General features: G+C 36.6%; 1 pseudogene; it reads right to left on the bottom strand.

Moving 5' to 3' along the window:
- Nucleotides 1-1,987: 1,987 nt before the first annotated feature.
- LOC128584410 (transcriptional enhancer factor TEF-4-like) overlaps nucleotides 1,988-20,523 on the bottom strand; it is a 48,943-nt pseudogene continuing 30,407 nt past the window's right edge.

Below are 20,523 nucleotides of genomic sequence, written 5' to 3'. Positions count from 1 at the left end.
GTTTAAACCTGCCAGACCCCATGTATATAGCCAGTGCCCTAAGCACTGAGCTGTGGGTGCTTAGCTATTTTTTAATCTTTGTAATTGATACATAATAGGGGTCCATATTTGGTGTGTACACATGATAATTTCACACATTCATATCATCAACTCAGGGTATAAGGTATTCAACACCTTAAATATATATACACATACATTTTTATATATACATTATTTGAGGGTGGTAAAATAGCTTTATCCTCTGTCATAACACAAACCAACAGACTTTGGTGTTGGCAAGTGAGGAAACACAACAGTAGAACACGCTGCTCACTGAGAAGGAGGAGGATGAGTTACAAAACCTTCCCCCATTTCTCGTGCAGCTGAGATGAAGCCATAACCCTTATAAATAGATAAGCATATTAAAAATATTTCCAGGGCCCACCTGGCTCTGCTCCTACACAAATAAGGTTAATCTCTGTAGTAAAAAGGGTGAGAGGGAGAGGCAGAAATTTGGTTTACTGGTAGGTGGAAAACAGGAAGGGATACAAGCCAATGTATAACAAAGGCTCTCCCAAACATACAAAAGAGAGGGACAAGGGGGACCTGTCAGAGGCTGAGAAATGTTCCTGAAGGTGGTCTCACTCCTGTCCCCAATCCCAGATGCTCTTGAGTGATCTGTCCTTTCAGACACCACCTGTGAGGTTCCACTATCAGAGTCTATTCTTCCCTCAGTCCCCACCTATTCAGCTCACCAGCCAAGTTTTGGTGTCCCTAATTGCTTAGGCCTCTCAAATCAGCCCCTTTAAATCACAGCTCTCTCCTTAAATACAAAGCATGAGGAGAGCTGGAGGGTCGTTCCTGCCAAGAGGATATTCCAGGGGTCAGCCAGTTTTGGGGTTCCCCTTCAGTCCTGGACCAGGCAGTAAATTTGGTGGTGGGCCCCATATTCACTGTTGGAGACCTCAAAGACATAGACAGTGCACAGCAGCAATTTCTGGGTGTCTCAGTTTGTCACCACCTGGAGGACGGTGAAGTTTTCAAGGATGCTGTTCATCATATATCACTCAGCCAGCTGCCACAACCTGTGCAGGTAATTCACCAGGTAATCCCAGAGAGGCAAGCACACCAGGAAGTACACTAATCTCTGTCTTCCAGCTGGGCATGCTTTGTCTCCACCTTCTCCACCACCTGCTTGCCAAAGGAACAGGAGCATGTGAGGGTCATGTGTCCCAGGCTCTCATACTGGCTGCTCACTCTGTTACTGCTGCTGCCACTGCTAGCCCTGGCTTATCACCCCTTGGGCCTCAGTTCAGGTCTGCCCAGAACTTGATCAGGCAAAAGATGGGGGTAGTGGAGACCACACTTTTTCAGGGATGTTGTAATTGATCTGCTGGACATTCACACTCTTGAGTGGGGGTTCCCAGGGCTAAGGCAATGCTGGGTGATCTGTAGAAACAGGTGTTTCTGGTATGAGTCAGCTGCATTAGGCAGTTACACACAGGCCGAGAACTCTACTAGCTGCAAGCAGACAATGCCCAGGGCCCAAGCCTGCCAGGTTGGGGGTAATGGGGCAGGTAGAGGCATGGGTAATATGGGTTAAGCAGACCCATACCCTGGTCAATAGATGTTGGAGTTAATGACAAGGAAAATGGCTTCACATCTGAAACATTCCAGAGGGGTCTAGAGCCCCTGACCAAAACTGGAAAATCTCAGAGACCTGAGGTCCAGCAGGACCCAGTTTGGTGAGCTTGGCTGAGGACATGGTAGTCATGGTTTGGAAAACCTTGTTCTTAGAAACCAGGTCCCCTGGCTTGGACTACATTTCCCTTGATTTATTTCAAGGTAAAACCTGGATGAGACTAGAGACCTGGTTGCATGTTCAGACCTTTTCCATTCTCAGCTTGATATAGGAGGTAATCATTTCATTCTGACCATACATTTTGCCTTCATAGGGTCCTTCCTATCAGGAGGCTATTCCAGGTACCAGCCAGTTTTAGGTCCCCCTTCAGTCCCAAACCAGGCAGTAAATGGGGTGGTGAGCCCCATGATCACTGGTGGAGACATAAAAAACATAAGTGGTGCATAGCATCAATTCCTGGGCGTTTCTGTTTGTCTACACCTGGAAGATGGTGAACTTTTCAAAAATGCTGTTCATCATGTATCACTTAGCTAGCTGCCACAATGGGTCCTTTGCAAAGCAGTAGGGGAAAACCCACAGTCATCAGTCCCAGCTCTTGGGCAAAGGGCTGGTTAATCACTACTCCAGGTGCCCCCAATCCAATTTCACATTATCTGCTCATCTAGCCAAATGGTGAAAAATAAACATGGGGTGGAATCAGCAGAAAAACTCTGGCAACATGCATAGTAAGAGTAGATCAACATCCCCAAGGAACGAAAAGGTGGACACACCAGAAGATCCCATTCACAAACAAATGGCTGAGATGACAGAAATTGAATTCAGAATTTGGATTGCCAATAAGATTAACAGAATGGAGCAAAGTCGGATTTAGAAATTTAAGGAGCATTTCAAAAGTCGTCTGAAGAATTCAATGAATTCAAAGTCAAAATCAACCAGTTTTGACACATTGAGGCAAGAACTTACAGCCCCCAAAGATCTGAGAAATACAGTAGAATCCATCAGGAACAGAATGGAGCAGGCAGAAGAAAGGATTTCTGACAATGAAGGCAAAGCTTTTGAATGTTTCCAAATGCTCAAAGAGGAAGAGAAATGGAGAGCAAAAATGGATCATTCTCTCAGAGAGCTCTGGGACACTTCAAAAAACCTAACTTTCGCCTTATAGGAATTCCTGTGGGCAATGAGATTGCATCTAAAGTTCCAGATGCTCTACTGCAAGAGATAATCGAGAAGAACTTACCAAACATGGCAGGAGATTCTGAAATTAAGAAAGCAGATAGATTCAGAACCCCAGCACAACTCAACCTAATTATAGCATCTCCCAGACATATTATAATTAACTTAGTAAAAGTTAATATGAAGAAGAAAATTCTGCAAGCAGCCAGACATAAGAAAACCATAACCCACAATGGGAAGAATATTAGAATGAGTGAAGATCTCTCTACCGTAACTTTTCGAGGTAGAAGAGGGTGGTCATCGACCTTTAACCTCCTAAAACAAAACAATTTTCAACACAGGATTCTGTATCCAACTAAACTCAGGTTCGTTTATGATGGAGAAGTTAAATACTTTAATGACATTCACATGTTGAAGACATTTGCCATAACTAAACCAGCTCTCCAGTATGTTCTCAGCCCTATCCTCCACAATGACCAGCAAAATCCTCTACTACCAAAGTCAACTCACTCAGAAACTTTTGATCAAATTCCAACTTCCACAGTGCCAAAAGGATTAAAAATGCATACTGGACTTTTGAAAAACTTGATATCCAAAATACTGTCAGGTTTATCAATATTCTCAATTAATGAGTATGGCTAAAATTGTCCTCTAAAGAGGCACAGGTTGGCTGACTGGATATAAAAATTTAAGTCATGTATCTGCTGCATATAAGAATCTCCTCTTACCTTCAAAAATAAATATAGACTCAGTGTGAAGGGATGGTTGTATATAATGCAGGCAAATGGAAATCAGAAAGAAGTAGTTGTTAAAATTTTATTTGCAGATATAATATGCTTTAAACCAAGAAAAGTAAGAAAAGATAATGATGGTCACTTCATATTTATTAAGGAAAACAGTCAACATGATGAGATTTAGGTTATTAACATTTATACACCCAACCAGAATACACATCAATTTATAAGAGAGGGTCCAACAGACATGGGTACCTTGATTTCCCACAGCACCATAATAGTAGGAGATTTTAGTACTCTTTTGGCAATGTTGGATAGATCCTCCAGTCAGAAAGTAAGGAAAGTAATTTTGGACTTAAACTTAGCCATTCAACAATCGGATTTAACAGACATCTAAAGAGGATTCCACCCTAAGAAAACTAAATACACATTCTTCTCATTAGCTATGCAACATCCTCCAAAATTTATAACATCTTAGGTCACATGTCTAACCTCAGCAAATTTAAAAGAATAGAAATTATTCCTTGCATCTTCTCGGACCATCATGGAATAAAAGTTGAACTCGGTAACAACAGGAATCTGCATACTCATACAAAAACATGGAAACTAAATAACCTTATGCTGAATCACAGCTGAGTCATAGATGGGATTAAGAAGAAAATTACCAAATTTTCGGACAAAATGATAATGAAGGCACAAATGACCAGAACCTTCTGGAACACCACAAAGGCCGTCCTAAGAGGGAAATTTAAAGCATTGCAAGCCTTCCTCAAGAGAACAAAAAGATAAGAAGTTAACAAACTAATCTCTAGCACCTGTAAAAGGAAGAACATTCCAATCCCAAACACAGCAGATGAAAAGAAATAACCAAAATTAGAGCAGAATTAAATGAAATGGAAAGCAAAAGGTTTATACAGCAGATCGATATATCAAAAAGTTGGTTTACTGAAAAGATCAATACAAAATCTCCCCAACAAGACCACCATCAGATGGTTTCACATCAGAACTCTACCAAATCTTTAAAGACGAACTAGTACCTATATCACTAACCTTTTCCAAAATATAGAAAAACAAGGAATACTACACAACACATTCCACGAATAAAACATCACTTTGATCCACAAACCAGGAACAGACACAACAAGAAAAGAAAATTATGGACCAATATCTCTAATGAATATTGACACAAAAATATTCATTAAGATACTAGCAAACAGGTTGGTGCCTGTGGCTCAAGGAGTAGGGTGCTAGCCCCATACATCAGAGGTGGCAGGTACAAACCCAACCCCAGTGAACAACTGCAAAAAAAAAAAAAAAAAAATCCTAGCAAACAGAATGCAGTATCACATCAAACAAATTGTACACCATGATCAAGTGGATTTTATCCCAGGGTCTCAAGGCTGGATTAACATACATAAAACTATAAATATAATGCATTGCATGAACAAAATAAAAAACAAAGACCACATGATTCTCTTAATTGATGCTCTAAAAATCTTTTGACAATATCCAGCATCATTTCATGATCAGAATACTTAAAAAAACTGGTATAGAAGGGACATTTCTTAAATTGATAGAGGCCATATATAGCAAACCCACATCCAATATTGTATTGAATGGAGGAAAATTGAAATCATTTCCACTCAGATCAGGAACCAGGCAAGGTTGCCCATTGTCTCCACTGCTTTTTAACGTTGTGATGGAAGTCTTAGACATCACAATCAGGTAAGAAGAGGCGATCAAGGGTATCCATGTAGGGTCAGAGGAGATCAAACTATCACTCTTTGAAGATGATATGATTGTATTTCTGGAAAACCCCAGGGATTCAACTACAAAACTTTTAGAAGTAATCAAGAAATACAGCAACATCTTAGGTACAAAATCAATACTCACACATCTGTAGCCGTTATATATACCAACAATAGTCAAGCTGAAAAAACAGTCAAGGATTCTATTCCGTTCACAGAAGTGCCAAAGAAGATAAAATATTTGGAAGTTTACCTAGCAAAAGCCGTGAAAGATCTTTATAAAGAGAACTATGAAACTCTGAGAAAAGAAATAGCTGAAGATGTTAACAAATGGAAAAACATACCCTGCTCATGGTTGGGAAGAATCAACATTGTTAAAATGTCCATACTACCCAAAACAATATACAATTTTAATGGAATCCTTATTAAAGCACCACTGTCATACTTTAAAGACCTAAAAAAAATAATACTTCATTTTACATGGAATCAGAAAAAAACTCAGATAGCTGGATATTACTCGGAAATAAAAACAAATCAGAAGAATCATACTACCAAACCTCGTATTATACTATAAATTGATAATGATCCAAACAGCATGGTACTGGCACAAAAATATGCATGTAGATGTATGGAAAAGAATACAGAACCAAGAGATGAACTCAGCTACTTACCATTATTTGATCTTTGACAAGCCAATTAAAAACATTCAGTGGGAAAAAGATTCCCTATTTAACAAATGGTGCTGGGTGAACTGGCTGGCAACTTGTAGAAGACTGAACCTGGAACCACAGCTTTCACCATTAACAAATATACCAGATTACTGTATTAAAGATTTAAACTTCTTGATATATACCTAGTATAGGAATTGCAGGATCAAATGCCAGGTCTATTTTTAAATCCCTAAGTGTTCTCCAAGTATCTTTCCAAAAGTAGTGCATTAGTGTGCATTCCCACCAGCAGTGCAAAAGTGTTCACTTTTCTAAACATCCATACCAACAGCTTTGGTTGTGGGATTTTGTGATGGAGGCTAATCTTACTGGAGTTAAATGATATCTCAAAGTGGTTTTGATGTGCATTTCTCTGATGATTAAGGATTATGAGCATTTTTTTCACATGTCTATAGGCCATGCGCCTGTCTTCTTCAGAGAAGTTTCCCTTCAAGTCCCTTGCCCACCCTGACATGGGATCACTTGTTCTTTTCCTGCTAATACATTTGAGTTCTCTGTGGATTCTGGTTATTAAACCTTTGTCAGAGACATAACCTGCACATATCTTTATCTTAAGATCAAAGATTTAAACCTTTGTCAGAGACATAACGTGCACATATCTTTATCTTAAGATTAAAAAATTTAACTTAAGACATGAAACTATAAAAATACTAGAAGAAATTGCAGGGAAAACACTTGAAGAAATCAACCTGGGACAATATTTTATATGGAAGACACCCTAGGGCAATTGAAGCCACAACAAAAATACATTACTGAGACCTGATCATACTAAAAAGCTTCTGCACAGCCAAGAACACAGTAAGTAAAGCAAACAGACAGCCCTCAGAATGGGAGCAAGTCTATCTTAGTTAATGGTGAAATGTATGACAGTGGTGCTTAATAAGGAAAAAATAAAAATAAAATTGTATATTGCTTTGGGTGGTATGGACATTTTAACAATGTTGATTTTTCCCAGCCATGAGATTGGTATGTTTTTCCATTTGTTAACATCTTCAGCTATTTCTTTTCTCAGAGTTTCATAGTTCTCTTTATAAAAGATCTTTCACAGCCTTTGCTAGGTGAACTCCCAAATATTTTATCTTCTTTGGTACTACTGTGAACAAAATAGAGTCCTTGACTGTTTCTTCAACTTGACTATTGTTGGTATATATAAAGGCTACAGATTTGTGAGTATTGATTTTATAACCTGAGATGTTGCTGTATTCATTGATCACTTTTTTTTTTTTTTCCAGTTTTTGGCTGGGACTAGGATTGAACCTGCCACCTCCAGCATATGGAGCCAGAGCCCTACTCTTTTGAGCCACGGGCACCGCCCCTCCTTGATCAAGTCTAAGAATTTTGTAGTAGAGTCCCTGGGGTTTTCCAGATATACAATCATATCATTTGCAAAGAGTGAAAGTTTGATATACTCTGACCCTACATGGATACCCTTGATCACCTATTCATGCCTGATCGTGATGCCTAAGACTTCCATTACAATATTAAAAAGCAGTGGAGACAATGGGGAACCTTGCCTGGTTCCTGATCTGAGTAGAAATAATTTCAATTTATCTCCATCCAATATAATATTGGCTGTGGATTTGCTATAGATGGCCTCTATCAGTTTAAGAAATGTCCCTTCTACACCAATTTTCTTACGTGTTCTAATCATGAAAGGATGCTGGACTATTATCAAAATATTTTTTCTGCTTCAACTGAGAGAAACATCAGGCCTTTGATTTTTAATTTTTTTATCTGATGAATTATATTTATAGATTTATGTTTAATGAACCCATGAGAGCCTTGGATAAAACCCACTTGGTCGTGGTGTATAATTTGTTTGATGTGTTGCTGGATTAACTTTTTAGGATCTTGTTGAATATTTTTGCATCAAGATTCATTAGTTACATTGGTCTATAATTTTCTTTTCTTGTTTTGTCTTTTCCTAGTTTGAGTATCATGGTGATGTTTGCTTCATAGAATGTGTTGGGTAGTACTCCTTGTTTTTCTATTTTGGAAAAGGTTAAGTAATATAGGTACTGATTCCTCTTTAAAGGTTTGGTAGAATTCTGTTGTGAAGCCATCTGGTCCAGGGCTTTTCTTTTTACGGAGATTTTGTATAGTTTATGCTATTTCAGAACTTGATATAGATCTGTTCAACAGTTCCACTTCATTCTGGCTACATCTAGGAAGGTGGCATGCTTCCAAGCATTGGCCTATTTCCTTTAAAATTTCATATTTCTGAAAAAAGAGTTTCTTGTCATATTCATTAAGGCATTTTTTGAATTTCTGAGGAGTCTGTTGTTATTTCATCTTTACCATTTCTGATTGATCAAATTAGAGATTTTAGTCTTTTTTCATGGTTAGGTTAGCCAAAGATTTATCTATTTTATTGACCTTTCCAAAAAACTAACTTTTGATTTATTTTGATCCTACAATTCCTCTACTAGGTATATATCCTGAAGACAAAAATCACGTTATAACAAACATAATTGTACCAGAATGTTTATTGCAGCCCAATTCATAATTGCTAATTCATGGAAGAAGCCCCAGTGTCCATCGAACCATGAATGGATTAATAAATTGTATATACACCATAGAATATCATGCAGCTGTAAAAAAGAAGGAGACTTTACCACTTTCATGTTTACATGGATGGATCTAGAACATATTCTTCTTATCAAAGTATCTCAAGAATACAAGAAAAAGTATCCAATGTACTCAGCACTACTGTGAAATCAATTTATACCTTTCATATGAAAGCTATAACCCAATTATATCCCAAGAACAAGGGAAAAGGGGAGATTAAGGGTAGGGAAGGGGGAGGATGGGAGGAGGGAGGGTAATTGGTGGGACTACAACCATGGTGCATCTTACAAGGGTACATGTTAAATTTGCTAAGTGTAGAATATAAATGTCTTAACATAATAAATAAGAAAATGTCATGAAGGCTATGTGAACCAGTTTGATGAAATTATTTCAAACTGTATATAAAAATAGCACATTGTACCCCATGATTGCACTAATGTACACAGCTATGATTTAATTAAAAATATTTAAACTTAAGATATGAACCTATAAAATACTAGAAGAAAGTACAGGGAAAATATTTGAGGAAATCGATCTGGGAAATAATTTTATGAGGAGGACCCCCAGGGCAATTGAAGCAACACCAAAATACATTAGTGGGATCTGATCAAACTAAAAAGCTTCTGCACAGCCAAGGACACAGTACATAAAGCAAACAGACATCCTTCAGAATGAGAGAAGATATTTGTAGGTTATGTCTCCCACAAAAGTTTAACAACCAGAATCCACAGAGAAATTAAACGTATTAGCACAAAAAAAACAAGTGATCCCATCTCAGGGTGGGCAAGAGACTTGAAGAGAAACTTCTCTGAAGAAGTCAGGTGCACAGCCTACAGACACATGAAAAAATGCTCATAATCCTTAATCATCAGATAAATGCAAATCAAAACCACTTTAAGATATCATCTAACTCCAGGAAGATTAGCCCACATTCATTCATGAGATACTTTGCTAAGAAGAATATTTTCCAGCTCTATCCATGTAAACATGAAAGAGTTAAAATCTCCATCTTTCTTTAAGGCTGCATAAAATTCCATGGTTTACAGATACCACAATTTATTGATCCATTCGTCTCTTGATGGTCACTTGGGCTTCTTCCACGTCTGAGCAATTATGAATTGGGCTGCAATAAACATTCTGGTACAAATATCTTTGCTATAATGTGATTTTTATTACTATTAAATCATAGCTGTGTACATTAGTGATTTTTGGTCTTCTGGATATAAGAAAAAGTATCCAATGTACTCAGCCCTACTATGAAACTAATTACAGCACAAGAATATGGGGAAAGGGACAAAGGACAGGAGGGGAGAGGGGAGGATGGTTGTAAGAAGGGTAAATGGTGGGACCACATCTATGGTGCATCTTAGAAGGGTACAGGTGAAGCTTACTAAATGCAGAATATAAATGTATGAACACAATAACTAAGAAAATGCCATGAAGGCTATGTTAACCAGTTCGATGAAAATATTTCAAATTGTGTATAAAACAAGCACATTGTACCCCATGATTGCATTAAGGTACACAGCTATGATTTAATTAAAAAAAAAAAAAGAGAGAGAGAGAGAGATTAGCCCACATCACAAAATCCCAAAACCAGTGATGTTGGCATGGATGTTGGGAAAAGGGAACACTTCTGCAATGCTGGTGGGAATGCAAACTAATATGTTCCTTTTGGAAAGATATTTGGAGATCACGTAGAAATCTAAAAATAGACCTACATTGTATCCTTTAATTTATCTATTAGGTATATAGCCAGAAGACCAACAATCACTTAATAATGAAGATAATTGCACCAAAATGTTTATTGGAACCCAATTCATAATTGATAAGTCATGGAAGAAGCCCGAGTGCCCATCGATTTATGAATGGATTAAGAAATTGTGGTGTATATACAACATGGAATATTATACAGCCTTAAAAAAGATGGGGACTTTGCCTCTTTCATATTTTCATTGATGGAGCGGAAACATTTTCTTCTTAGCAAAGTATCTAAAGAATAAAAGAAAAAGTATCCAATGTACTCAGCCCTACCATGAAATTAATTTATAAGCACCCACACATCCATATGAAAGCTATAACCCAACTATAGCCCAAGGTGAAGGGGAAAAAGAAGAGGGAAGGAAGGGGTAGAGGGAGGATGGGTGGAGGAAGGGTAATTGGAGGGACCATACCTACAGTGCATTTTATAAGAGTACATGTTAAATCTACTAAGAGTAGAATATAAATATCTTAACACAATAACTAAGATAATGTGGTGAAGGCTTTTTTAACCAGTTTGATGAAAACATTTCAAATTGTATATAAAACCAGCACATTGTACCCCAAAATTGCATTAATATACACAGCTATGATTTAATAAAAAAAAAGAAGAAGAAAAAAAGAAAATATCCACTGGACACTTGATAAACATGGCATCCCAAACATTATGATGTTTATCAATAATCTCAATTAATTTGAGTTTCTTAAATTGTCCTCTAAAGAGGCACAGGCTAGCTGACTGTACACAAAAGCTCGGATCAGCTATATCTTGCATTCCAGAATCCCATCTTACCTTAAATGACAAAAGTAGACTGAGGGTGAAGGGATGAACATCTATAATTCAGGCAAATGGAAATCAGAAAACAATCAGGGGTTGCAATTTTATTTGCAGATACAAATAGGCTTTAAACCAACAAAGGTAAGGAAAGTTAAGGATGGACACTTCATATTTGTGAAAAGAAACACTCCATATGAAGATATTTCAATTATTAATATTCATGCACCCTACCAGAATGCCTCTCTATTTATAAAGGAAAACACTAACAGACACTGAACAATTGGATATCATCCTGAACTATAACAGTGAGATTTTAACTACCATTTGGCTATGTTGGATAGATCCTCCAAGAAGGAGGATCTTTCCAAGAAGAATGTAAACAAAGAAATAATAGATTTAAACTTGGTCCTATAACAAATGGACTAAACAGACAGCTACAGATAATTTCATTATAATAAAACCAAACACACATTCTTCTCATCATCCCATGCAACATCCTCCAAAATTGATCACATCTTAGGTCACAAATCTAACGTTAGCAAATTTAAGAATATAAATTATTCCTTGTATTTTCTCGGACCATCCGGAATAAAAGTTGAACTCAACAACAGCAGGAATCTTCATACTGGAACAAAGTCAAGGAAACTAAATAACCTTATGCTGAATGATAGCTGTGTCAAAGATGAGATTAAGAAGAAAATTACCAAATTTTTGGAACAAAATGACAATGAAGACATAAATTATCAAAACTGTTGGATTCTTCTAAAGCAGTCCTACAAAGGAAATTTATAGCATTGCAAGCCTTCCCCAAGAGACTGGAAAGAGAGGAAGTCAACAACTTAGTGGGTCATCTCAAGCAACTGGAAAAGGAAGAACATCCCTTCCCCAAATCAAGCAGAAGAAAATAAATAACCAAAATTAGAGCAGAATTCAATGATATTGAAAATAAAAGAATCACTCAGAAGATCAACGAACAAAAAGCTGGGTTTTTGAAAAGATTAACAAAATTGAGAACACTTTGACTAACCAAACCAGAAACAGAAAAGTAAAATCCCTAATATCATCAATCAATAATGATAAAAAAGAAATAACAAAAGGCACCTCAGAAAATGCAAAAAATCCTTAATTATTACTGCAGAATACTCTATTCTCAGAAATGGGAAAATCTGGGGGGAAATAGCAATGTCTGGAAGCACACCACCTTCCTAGACATAGCTGAAAGAATTGAAAGTGTTGAACAGACCTATATCAAGCAATGAAATAGCATCAACTATATGAAATCTCCAGAAAAGTAAAGTCCAGAAAGAGGAGGCTTCACATCATAATTCTACCAAACCTTTAAAGAGGAACCAGTATCTATATTACATAACCATCTTCAAAACAGAAAAAGAAGGAATACTTCCCAATACATTTGAGGAAGCAAACATCACCTTGATCCCAAACCAGGAAAAGACCCAACAAAGAATTAAAGTTATAGACCAGTATCATTAATGACTATTGATGCAAAAATATTCAATAAGATCCTAGCAAAAACAATTCAACAACACATCAAAAAATTTATACACTATGACTAAGTTGGTTTTATCCCAGGGTCACGAGGCTGGTTCAACATGACTAACTCTATAAACGTAATATATCACATAAACAAAATAAAAAACAAAGACCATATGATTCTCTCCACTGATGCAAAAAAGCTTTTGATAACATCCAGGATCCTTTCATGATCAGAACACTTAAGAAAATAGGCTGAAACGGGTCATATCTAAACTGATAGAGGCTCGCTACAGTAAACCCACAGCCAATATCATATGGAATGGAAGAAAATTGAAAAAAATTCCACTCAGATCTGGAACTAGACAATGATGCTCATAGCCTCTACTGCTATTGAACAAAGTAACGGAAGTATTATCCATTGCAATCAAGCAAAAGAAGGAGATTAAGGGTATTCCAATTTGGTCAGAGGAGACAAAATCTCACTCTTCGCAGATGATATAATCTTCTACCTGGAAAAACCCAGGGACTCAACTGTAAAACTCTTATAAGTGATAAAAAAATACAGCAACATCTAGGAATACAAAATCAATACTTACAAATCTGTAGCTTTTACATATACCAACAATAGTCAAGCTGAACAAATAGTCAAGGACTATATTCTTTTTACAGTAGTACCAAAGAAGATGAAGTATTTGGGAATTTAACCTCAAAAAGGACATGAAAGATCTCTATAAAGAGAACCATGAAACTCTGAGAAAAGAAAAAAGCTGAAGATGTTAACAAATGGAAAATCATACCCCATGCTTATGGCTGGGAACAATCTTCATTGTTAAAATGTCCATATTACCCAAAGCAATATACAAATTTAATGCAATCCCTAAAGCACCTCTATCATACTTTAAACAACTGGAAAAACTAGTACTTTTTTTATATGGAATCAGAAAAAAACATTGAATAGCCAAGACATTACTCCGAAATAAACACAGAGCAATAGCAATCAACCTACCAGACTTCAGCCTATACTAGAAATCTATATTGATCAAAACAGCATGGTAAAAATGCCAAGGTAAATGTATGGAACGGAGTAGAGAACCAAGAGATTAACCCGGACACTTACCATCATTCAATCTTTGATAAGCATATCAAAAACATAAATTGGGGGAAAGATTCCCTATTCAACAAATGGTGCTAGGTGAACTGGATGGCAACTTGTAGAACACTGAAACTGGACCCTCATCTTTCACCATTAACAAAAATTGATTCTCATTGGATAAACAGTTTAAACATAAGACATAAAACTATAAAAAATATTTTAGAGGGGACAAGGGAAATACTTGTCCCCTGAAAAAATTGGCCTGGAAGAATGTGTTATGAGGAGGACCCCAGCCCCTAAACAATTGAAGCAAAACCAAAAATGTACTACAGGGATCTGATCAAACCCTGTAAAAAGAACAAAGTAAAGCCAGCACACGGTCCTCAGAATGGGAGAAGATTTTTCCAGGTTATGTTTCCAACCAAGGTTTGATAACTAGAATAAACAGAAAACCCAATTAATTCGCAAGGAAAGAACAAGTGATCTCATTTCATTTTGGGCAAGAGAATTGAACAGAAGCTTCTCTGAAGAAAATAGGTCCATGGCCTACAGACCCATGAAAAACTGCTCATCATCTTTAATCATCAGAGAAATACAAATCAAAACCACTTTGAGACATCATCTAACTCCAGGAAGAGTAGCCCACATCAGAAAGTCACAAAACTACAGATTTTGGTGTGGATGTGGAGAGAAGGGAACATTTCTGCACTGCCGGTGGGAATGCAGGCCAATATGTCCCTTTTAGAAAGAGGTTTGGAGAACACTCAGGAAACTAAAAGTAGACCTACTATTTGATCCTGCTATGCCTCTGCTAGGAATAAGTCCAGATGACCAGTCATCATTTTACAAAACATATTTGCACCAGAATGTTTATTACAGCCCAATTCATGATTGCCCAGTCATGAAAGAAGCCCAAGTACCCATAGACCCCCTAAATAGAGTAACAAATTGTGGTATATGTATACCATGGAATATTAGGCAGCCATCAAAAAGATGGAGACTTTGCCCCTTTTTGTTCACATAATGAGCTGGAACATATTTTTCTTAGTAACATATCTCAAGAATGGAAGAAAAACTGTCCAATGTACTCAGTACTATTGTGAAATGAATATATAATCCCCCACACTTTTATACAAATGATAAATCATAACTATAGCCCAGAATGAAAGAGGGAAGAGAGGGGGAGAGTAGGAGCAGGGGGAGGCCATGTGAATGGAAGGTAAATGGTGGGACATTACCTATGGTGCATATCACAAGGGTACATGTCAAATCTATTAAGAGTAGAGTATAAATGTCTTAACACAACAAATAATTCAGTAAGGTGAACCCTATGTTAACCAGTTTGATGTAAGCATTCCAAATTGTGTCTAAAATCAGCACATTGTACCCCATAAAAGCAGTAATGTACAGTTACGATTCAATAAAAAATTTATGATATAAAAATAAGAACTTCAGAAAAAAAAATCTTAGTGTCCCTTCATTTTGACAATAACTTCTGACTTCCTTGCTTGTTTTAGTGTCTGTATTATCTTCACATTTCTCCTCACCTGTGTCAAATGCATGCCGAGTGTCTGTGTGCATTGTTAGCATTTTTACAGTACACTTTTTCTTTAATTTAAATAAACTTTAGAAGGTGAGTGAAGATTATACTTCAGGAACACAAAGTAGGCATGAGATGGAAAATATTTTTGTGACTGAGGCATTTTGTTGAGAAAATGCCTCAAACACTAAAGAGTGGAAAATCCAGGTGCATCTTTCCCCTCACAGTCTGGTATACTATTTGTTACATTAGATGGTGCTTTTTCTGAACTTTGCTCCGTCCTTACACTAACTCTACTACAGAACAAGCAGGAATTTTGTATCATTCACAGATTTAACCAGAACTCTGTTTCAACTCATTTCTCAGGTGTTTTTATTTACTTCCCCATTCCTCTTTGCCTTGTTTGATGCCCAGTTGCTCATACTTTTGAACACAAGGAAGTTCTGAATGTACAGATACATTTCATCAGTCCTCATTCATTCCTAATCAGGAGTCATGTTTCCATATGCAATCATGCTCGATTAACATGGTTATTTCCATTCTGTTTTTAAAAACTGATAACTGAAAACTGGAAAATTTTACATTATCACAAGATAAAATCAATAGCAATCAGAAAGAAAAGCCAATTCTCAAATGTGAATTCAAATGATATAGCAGAATATGACAGTGCTATTTTTCTGACACGGACTATCCGCTGAAGACTATGTCTAAGATATTCTAATGTCCTCTTAGGACAGTGAGTAAAGGAACCTTGATACCATTTAATAATTTCATACAGCTATGTGAGTTACAACTTGCTGCTGTACACAATCACATCAATGTCCCTTTCTGCAAGGTCGGATTTCCTTCATAGGCACAGTCTAATGATCTCATTCCCTCTCTCAGCACACAGGCCGAACCGAGTTAGAGGCCACAAGGTGGAAGAACCACTCTACCTGGCACAAATGACTGGCAGTACAAAACTACACTACAGTTTGGGACATTAGGCATGGTGACTCTTTGAACATGAGTCCAACTCAGTGGCCATCATGATGAAATTGCTTGTAATTTCTCTTGCTTAGTAATATGATTCTGTACTTGGCATGACCTTATCATGTAAGGTTATAAAACTAAAGAAGCAGGAAAACACCAGAAATTCTCTGCCTCGAATCCGAGGACAAAGATTAGCTGTAAGTCACTCTTCACTTTAGGAAGGTTTAAGCTTTATAACTAGTTAAAAAACTTCCTCAACTTAAATATTAGCTTACAACATATGAATTATAAAATGCTATTCCAGTAGGAAATGTCCCTGGGACTATGCCACATTATTCATTTAAAAAAGCAGTATTAAACCAGGAACATAAGTGTCAATTTGTTTATACCTGTGGCTGGTCATTTTCAACTCCTTCAGGCTCTTCTTCCTCTTCTTCTGACGTAACAAAGTTGTATACTGTAAATTTCATATATTTATTTAAATGAGCTGATTAGAATGATGTGATAAAAGGTATCAGCTTTATAAAAGTGGATAGAAAGTTACATTTAGGTTGATTTTATAAATTGAGAGTTTAGATGAAGTTAAGTCTTTAGCAGACTATATACTTGTTTTAAAAATACTCCTAAATAATCTAATAATGAGTTGCTTGGAATGATGGTAAAAGCTATTACCTTTATAAAAATGGATAGAAAGCTAAATTTCTTTTTATTTTATAAATTAAATTTCTAGATGAAGTCTTTGGCAGACTATATACTTCCTTAAAAAGTACTCCTAGTTAATCTAATAATGAGTTTCTTAGAATGATGTGGTAAAAGCTATCTGCTTTATAAAAATGGATAGAAAGCTAAATTTCTTTTTATTTTATAGATTGAGTGTTTAGATGAAGTTAAGTCTTTAGCAGACTATATACTTCTTTAAAAAATATTCCTAATTATCTAACACTTAAAAAACCACTCAGAAAACTACTAGGCATCAGTGTGTAGAAGGCTCACAAAGATCACAGATTCACGCAGAAATTCATCCACCCAACATACATGACATAGCCATCATAAACAAAGAAAAATTTTTCAATCCAGGAAAACATATCAAGTATCCCTGTGTACGCCTGTCTCCTTCTTAATAAAACCTGCAAAGCATTGCATATGTTATTCTGTAAGTTACTGTTACTTTTCATACCATAATCAGTGTATGCCCTGTGACTTACGTGTGAAATGCTTTCCCTCTAATAGGCTGACAACCTTCATTCAATTTTTAATTTTCTTTTCTCTTCTTTTTCAATCTTCTCTCTTCTTTCCTTCTTTATTTTTGGACACAGATTGCTATGTGAAGACTCTGTTAATTACAGCTCTTTCCCTGGTCAAACTGGAATCTACTCTCTCACTGAATCTACTCTCATCCTCAGGACTTATGGATTTCTCTTTTGCACCTTCCCCACCTGAACTGTAAGTTATTTATTTCCATTTCTATTCCCCAGATCCAAAGGCTGTAGGATACAATATTCCACAGCATTGTTGGGCACATAGTTTTTATCTATTGTACTTGATAATTATACTGTGATTAAAGGAAAATGAATAAGATGCATCAAGATTGGCTTTTCTAGAGGTCATGTCTGAACTGACAAGTACAGGGTGAGATGAGCAAGGTGAAAAGATGGAGAGGCCAGGAGAAAGGGAGAGCAGGACAGGAAGCAGCAGGAGGAAAGAGAAGCCTGAAAGAGGATGTGCATTTGTCCAAAAAAGAGGAATTGGCTCAGAGGGCACTCCCAGAGGTATTTCAGTAATGCTAGTGAAAAGGCAGGCACACAGGGTATGGGCTAAAATGGAGAGTTGAGAAAAAGTCAGATTGTGAAAGCCCCATGTGATACCTAAGGTACTACAATATTACCAATTCAAGGACCGCTTAATCATCCTAACGGCCCTGGAGAGGGACCACAGTGAATACTGTAGGGAAGATAAATTCCAGGGACACATGAATAAACAGAAGATGACTTACAGGCCATATTGCAAAATAAATGCACTTCTGAAATATATGAATGGTTCCAGAAATGATTCACAAAGTGTCAGCCCCAAGTGTAATGTAGATTTTTATGGAATAAATAAAAGAATCTAGGTTTTGCATTATAATTTTTTCCATTTTAATGCTTAGTATAGTAAGTTTTAATATTTACAACCTACTGTATACAAAAGATCCTATGGATCCCCAATCGCATTTACATTTGTAATCTGCATTCAGTGTTCAGTTCAGTGTGGTACACATATGTTGGAATGGCATGGAGAGCTTAAACTAAACAAGGATACCAGTGTCATTCTCAGCAGATCCAATAAAATGTAATATTGAGCAAATGAAGAAGTTGCTGAATGTTATATACAATGTATACCATTTGTGTGCAATTTTATGACCCAGAAACTAATTCTCAGCAATATTTATCACCAGACTCATACATTGTCAAAACTTTGAAAGTCCTTGGAAATAATGTACAGACAATTCCAGGTGTTCATTATTTCTGTGTAATATTCCGTAAATAGTACGGAAGGACTATTTTGTACTATTAACCTTTCAGGATCACGGTTTTAAGACTGTGTCTACCAAATATTCATAATGGAAAATAACTAAGAAAATGCCAGGAAAGCTATGTTAACTAGTGTGACGAAAATGTGTCAAACGGTCTATGAACCAAGTGTATGGTGCCCCATGATCATACTAATGTACACAGATATGATTTAACAAAAAAAATAAAAAAAAGAAAATTCATTTAAAAAAGTTTCCCACTTTGTTTGTAGACTCGCAACTTTCTCTTGCAATTCTGCCAGACTTGCTTTATATATTTCACCAAAATATATATGTACTATCAAAAAAAAGTCTCTCAATAAATGAAAAATTAAAAACTAAAAAAAAAATTCATAAAGGAGTGATTAATTATTTTACTAATAAGGATACCCTCTCACACAAATATACTCTACTAATTGGATCATCTGACTTCCTTTGTATCATCAGTGTAAAATCAGTAAGATAGAATAATTAAAGTTAAACATGACTGAGATGTTAACCATGAAGTGCTCCTCTAAGTAAAGATTTGAATTCCAAGAAGCACTTAGAAAGTTGTGGAGTCACCAAATTCACCTCTGTCATTTCCCTAACAAGGACAGGGATGCCAAATCAGAGAACAATGGGAGGCAGAATGACAACAACAAAAGAAAATTACCTGTTGCAGCTGGTTTAACTTTAATCCTTTGTACTCCTTTTTTTGGAGTAGGAGGTTTTATGTCAGCATCGCGCACAGTGAGCTTTGAAACAAATTGTATCATAAGTAAAGCACAATTTCACACAATGTACAGAAAATAATTCCCTCACATGAAGGGAATTAGGAAACAATTACTTTATAGAAAAAAAAAAAACAATAATAACATTTGCAAAAAAAGCCAGCCATCTTTGTTCAAAGTAACCTGATCTGATTAACTAGTATCAATGCAACATATATCTCAGATGCCTGATCCTTCTGGAGAAAAGAAATGCCTCCCTGTGTTCTGCCCCAATCCAGCACTTCCTCCTCCTTCCAGTAATCTCTGGAGCTGCAGTAATCCAATCTTCTCTGTGTGTGCAAATTTCCTGAAGCCACCTGAACTGAGTTCTGTCATGTTTGCTCATCACTAACTGAGAAATTACCTCGCTCAACTTCTTCCCTCTATGCCCACTCACAAGCCCTCTTTGTTTGCCAAAAAAAAAAAAAATCTTGCAATCTGCCATCTGCATTCTTTTGATAGATTATTTCCACCACCTCTTTCCTCTTTATTTAGCAAAACATCATATATCTAGTGTTTCAATTTCTCTATCATTTAGTGTTATCCTCCAGCTAGAAAAATGCTCAGAAATAAGAACAAAATAATGCTTTCCCTTGATTCTAGGTTGGAAGTGCTCTTCAATGGCGCCTCCTACACATTTCTCTACAGAGAACTCTACGCCCTAGTCATTTAGGGCGTTCTGAGGACCAACAGTACTGGAAACAAATGAGAATGCATTACGACTGTAGAATCACAAACCTGCTCAATCACGATGTGCATCTTTAACATGGTCCCCATTGATTTCTTAATGTTTGAGAATATCTGGTCTTTAAAGAGTATTAGTCCACATTTCTTTACCTAAAAATAGCCCTTGGAATACAGCCTCCAGTTTCTCCCAGTCACATATTCCACACTGAAATGGCATTTAAAATCACCATGTTTCTAATGGAATGTTACTGGGCTACAGCTTTCCTGACCTCTCCACGAATAACCCCATTGTCTTCTATCCACTTCCATAAAATTGAACCATATGC

This window comes from Nycticebus coucang, chromosome 4, assembly GCF_027406575.1.
Source record: "Nycticebus coucang isolate mNycCou1 chromosome 4, mNycCou1.pri, whole genome shotgun sequence".
NCBI classification, from domain to species: domain Eukaryota; kingdom Metazoa; phylum Chordata; class Mammalia; order Primates; family Lorisidae; genus Nycticebus; species Nycticebus coucang.
This window is presented reverse-complemented; position numbering and strand designations above follow the sequence as displayed.